This window comes from Rhinatrema bivittatum, chromosome 5 (assembly GCF_901001135.1).
Source record: "Rhinatrema bivittatum chromosome 5, aRhiBiv1.1, whole genome shotgun sequence".
NCBI classification, from domain to species: Eukaryota; Metazoa; Chordata; class Amphibia; order Gymnophiona; family Rhinatrematidae; genus Rhinatrema; species Rhinatrema bivittatum.
Window position 1 is genome coordinate 163696218 of NC_042619.1, and position 6000 is coordinate 163702217.

Here is a 6000-nt window from a genome sequence, read left to right on the forward strand (position 1 = left end):
GCCAATGGGTAGAGAGAGGGACACCCCTGCGCATGGGCATGTGTGACACATACCAACCACGGTGGCCTTGTGGGGTGTGCTAGTGCAGTGCACGTGGAAGGGGAGTTGCCGCATCCATGGTTGCAACATAGTAGAAGGTGGCCCTTGACCTTTTGGTGAACGCAAATGCCTGTATAGAAGGAACGATGCAATGTAGGAAAGTGAAATCCGGATCCAAATTGCAGCGTTGTAGGGACTCGGGAAGTGGGAGAATTAGTAATGAGTGAGAGAGGGCTTTGGAGATTATATCTATAGATGTAACTTACGATGTACTATTGCATGATTGACACATCATATCCTGCATTATGGACTGCTATTCATATCCCATTCCGATGTGACCCTGGCGGGATGTTGTGTTAGATGGCGGTATGGAACGAACCATCTAATGTAGGAAAGTGAGAAGCAGTTAGTTTTTCCAAGGACATGATAGGGAATGACGGAGCCAAGTTTCAGCCTTGTAGGTAATCTAAAGTGGGAGAATTAGTGATGAGTAAGTGAGTCAGTGAGTCAGTGAGTCAGTGAGGGCTTTGGCTGTTCACCACTGTTCCAACTGTTCACCACTAACTGCCCCTTAAAAGCAACCCTGCTGATTGTGTTGTCACCAATCCTGTACCTGCCTTAGAGCTATATCCCCACTCATTGGAGCCACATTGTCAGTTCCTAGTCTGTCCACCAATCCCCTAACTTCTGTGTTATTTAAGCCTGATCTTATTGGCCTGCATGGGTTCTTTTATTTAAAAGAATGCTTCCCTCTCTATCATTTAGTTAAGCCCACGGGGAGTCAGCGTGTCCCATTGAAAAATAAGCCTTTGCTCTTGTTGCCTGAGTGTTTGTGAGATGTGACCTCCCCAGGGACAAGGTATCTATTTCAAAACGCTGCATTTTAATTGTTCATTCGTATGAGCCGCCTCTAGCCAATGTCTTACTAAAGGTGCTTCTAATCTCTCTGTACATATATAGCTTCTATGCTGGATGATCCGAGTCCTTATTGGCAAAATAATGTATCCAATATACAATTTTGGACATGGACATTTGATCACATAAATGACTTTACTGGAGCTGCAATCAAAGGATCCTCTCAAAGCATATTGATATGGGATGGATTCATGCTCAAACACCTGTCCAACCAACACATGTACACAAACTGAACAATTATTGCAACAAACCTGTCCCCTCTCCTGTTGGGAACTACTTTCCTTTAATACTGAAGACACCAATAAATCCTTTAAATTGCAACCCCTAGTTCTTGCAAAGATAGGTTTATTCTGTAAAGAGGGATGTAAAGACAATATCAACCAATGCTGAAGAATAATTTTTTGAATCTATGTCCTCGATGAAAATGGCAACATACAAACCATCGGATTGGATTCAGATCTCTGTTTAGTCTGAAGCAATAACTTTTTTAGGGTAGCCTCTAGACAAAAACCTCTCTTGCATTTGCACCGCTTGTTTTTTATACTCTCCCATACCATCACATAACCTTAAATGGAGGAACTGCCCTGTTGGAATAGTGTCTTGCAAATTCAAAGGATGGAAACTTTTATAATGAGGCAAATGGTTTCTGTCTGTTGGTTTAGAATAAATTGCCGTAGCCAGCTTCCCTTGATCTTTGTAAACCCATAAATCTAAAAATGATACAGATTTTTTATGACTTGTTAAAGTCAATTGCAAATTAACATCTAACGTGTTAAGCCACATGACAAAACCTTGTAAGGCTCTTTCTGACCCCCTTCCAGATAAAAAATATCTCATCTATAAATCACATCCAAATTTGGATGTTTTACCAAAAATCAGATACATATACATGGGTTTTTTTCGAATTCAGAGACATAAAGGCATGCCAGCGAGGGAGCCATAATAGTTCCCATTGCTGTCCCCTTAATTTGCTTGTAAAATTGATTTTTGTACTGGAAAAAGTTCTCAGTTAAAACTAAAAAGGCCAGTTTTTATCAGGAACATCCTTGGATAGCAATAACTTTTTTTAACCACTGCTAATGACGCTGCCTATGGGATGTTTGTATCCAAAGCCATGACATCTAGGGTTGCCAAAAATGTTAGATCCTCCACCACTTGAACTGATTGTAGTTTCAAAATGAAATCTGCCAAGTCTCTAATATATGATTTACCCAATTTTACCAGGGCACTGAGAAAAGTATCTACATATTTGGACAAAGGTTCTAAAATGGATTGAATGCCAGATACTATTGGACATATAGGGGGTGAAACCAATGATTTGTGAATTTTGGGCACTATATAAAATACCGGAATCAAAGGATGCAATTAGGTCAAAAACTCTCTCTCTTTTTGAGTAATCAATCTCTGTTGTACGGCTGTTTCCAAAACCTCAGCTAAACGTACTTGTAAATCCTTCGTAGGATCACCTTGCAAAGGTCTATAGAACTGTCTGTCTGACAGTTGAAGTTCCACCTCGCTATTATAGGCTTCTGAGTCCAAAACTACTATTCCCCTCCCTTATCCGCTGGGTGGATCGTTATCGATCTATCCTGTTGTAACTTGGCACAAGCTTCACGTTCATCTGATGTAAGATTGTCTCTAAAGTGACAAGGCGTACGTTCCAACTGTTCCAAATCACACAAGACTAAATTCTCAAAAACCTCAATGATAGGATCTATCGGTCCTGGAGGAATTCACTTAGACTGTTTATGTAAACCCTGTGTCTCATGTTTAGAACCACCAAAAAACTGGGTAATACGGAGTTTGTGAATAAATTTATGAAAAGCTTCCCTCATTTGAAAAGAGTCATATTTTCTAGAAGGTACAAATGACAACCCTTTTTGCAAAAGTGATATCTCTAGTTTTGAAAGTACCTTAGCTGACAAATTAAAAACCAGTGGTGTTTCTAAAGGGAATTGCCCCAGGCTTAAATAACACAGAAGTTATGGGATTGGTGGACAGACTAGGAACTGACAACATGGCTCCAATGAGCGGGGATATAGCTCTAAGGCAGGCATGGGATTGGTGACAACACATTCAGCAGGGATGCTTTTAAGGGGCGGTTAGTGATGAATAGCTACCGCATTTGTAAAGTTGTGAGAAGAGTTAAAGGAGGCATCAAGAATAAGTGTCCCAAGGTGAGTCGGTGTTTAAGTGTTTTTTTTAGAATAAATATAGTGGTTGGCAGCACATTGTACATAGCAGAGAGATGGGTTTTTTTTTTGTAAATAGGTAATATGGTCGTGGGTAAATGCAGCGGAAGAATGAAGCAGGTCAGCGTCTTTGAGCTCTATGGAGGATTCTGTTAGCAGCCAGTTCAATAAAGTAGTGTGGCGGTGATTGAATGGTCGGTAAAACCGAAGTATGTAGGTTTGAGTGGTAGGATGGTTATGAGTAGTAGTTTAAACAATATTGAAGGGCATATCCCTGGTGAGTTCAATAATGAAATGTGACAAATATGGATAGTACCATGTAGGTGAAGTAGCTGAGCAAATTTGGAATTCTGTAGTAGTGAAGGGAGTGTATTTGTCCCTCCGAGAAAAGTTATTTAATAAGATAAGAGAGATATGTATTAACATCGAGTGAGTTTAGAAAATGGAGAGGTAATATTGATCTATTTATATTTAGTAGAACTGAAGAGATACAAGTCAATTTTTTTTTTTGATGTTCAATGTGAGGATTGAAGACAGCTGGTTGTGAGCTTTCATGCAGGTATTTGAGAGATTTTATATGACTGGAGATATTTTGTAGAAGGATAAAGAATTTATAATAAAGTAATTTGTAAAAATTAATTGGTATCAACATTTGTTAAAAATTGCTTATATAGATGAAGAATTGGAGTTTCAATCCAAGAAAGCTGGAGTTTTAAGAAAAACCAGTGGTGTATCTACCAAATTGGCAGCATATCGTGAATATAGTGAAAAAATAAGAATATTTGCAACTCATCTATTCCAATTCCCCTGATGAAGCCATAAGGCGAAACGAGGCCCCTGTTGGGATTAACAGAAAGATCGTAGGATTAACAGAAAGATATTGATGTCTAATGATTGATACACAATGAAGTATTGAGATTTTGTGACGGGATTAATAGAAAGATTGTGGGATTAACAAAATGATATTGATGTCTAATGTTTGATATACAACGAAGTAAGGAGATTTTTTGATTCTTGTAAAGAAAAGAGAATTTATGCTAAAGTAAAATAAGGATTGTTCAATTTAGGATTTCAGTTATGAATGGATAGAGTGTGTTTGAGTGTGTATGAGTATGAGTGGGAATGTTTTTAAATAATTTGTGAAGAAATAAAAATGTGAACATTCAATGCAGATTTTACAAATGGTTAATATAATATGAATGCCTGTTTTTGATATGTTTCTATAAATTTAATAAAAGGAAGTGTTTGAAAAAATATTTTGTGCTTTTACTCCACTCCACAGGGAGTATTCTATGATAGCAATTATTGGGCACAAAGAAAAGTTATATATTGCCTAAATTTTAGGTTTATATATATATATAGTCAGAAATTGGGCAATCTATATATTGAATGAAGTGCTCAGTGAAATTATACCAAAAAATTTCCAAAAGGAAATAAAGCATTAATGTTCCATGTTCATATTGAAAAAATAATATTTTATTCTCAAATTATAGATATTAATATAAATGAGCACTTTCTAACTTAATCATGCCTTATGTATCTATATACATGTATATTCTTGGATCTGTACAAATTTACATGTTTCACAATATTAATCTTGTGCCTCAATAAATGATTACACTATTATAATGTATAACATATAACAGTCTATAAGTCCCACTTGTATTGTGTGAATGAGAGTATGTATGTGAATGTGTATACATTAATCAGGGTTTTTAGTGTATCTGTTTAGAGATAGTGAGTGTTAAAAAAATATTTTTCTTTGCTTTCTGTTCTTTTGTTAATTTGTTATGTGTTTGTTAGGGTTAATATTTGGGTTTTTTAATTTGCATTGTTAGATGATTTGACCCCTGAGATAGGTGAGTGAGTTGCCAAAACATGGGCCTAGGATGGGTTGTGTTGTAAGCTGATTAGAGATGACACAGCATTGGAGCTGTCCTGAAAGTGACTGTGATTTGGGTTTATTTGTTACATGATATAAGATAAATGTATTTACTATTAATAGGATAAGATACAAAAAGAGTGATAAGTATGTTTGTTGAACCAGCATATGAATGAAATTAATGATGCTTTGTCTTCTCCAAAAAGATATAGTTGCAATGGAGAAGGTACAGAGAAGGGCAACCAAAATGATAACGGGATGGAACAGCTCCCCTATGAGGAAATGCTGAAGAGGTTAGGGATCTTCAGCTTGGAGAAGAGACGACTGAGGAGAGATATGATAGAGGTCTTTAAGATCATGAGAGGTCTTGAATGAGTAGATGTGAATCAGTTATTTACACTTACAGATAATAGAAGGACTAGGGGGCATTCCATGAAGTAAGACTAATCAGAGAAAATTCTTTTCATCAACGCACAATTAAGCTCTGGAATTTGTTTATTATTTATTTATTTATAACTTTTCTATACCGAAGTTCAAATAACAGAGTTAATTATCACTCCGGTTTACATTGCAACCATAAAAAACAAACAGTGACAAAGTTGTCTTACATAGAACAGGGGGAGAGAAAAACTTGGGTAAAATTTGGGTAAAATTTGAGAAAATGTGTTGCCAGAGGATGTGATTAGTGCAGTTAGTGTAGCTGGGTTCAAGAAAGGTTTGGATAGGTTCTTGGAGGAGAAGTCCATTAACTGTTATTAATCAAGTTTACTAAGGGAATAGCCACTGCTATTAATTGAATCAGAAGAATGGGATCTTCTTGGTATTTGGGTACTTGCCAGGATCTTGTGGCCTGGTTTGGCCTCTGTTGGAAACAGGATATTGGGCTTGATGGACCCTTGGTCTGACCCAGCATGGCAATTTCTTATGTTCTTATGTCTTTAAGACTATTTGCAGCACATTGTGTGGCAAGAG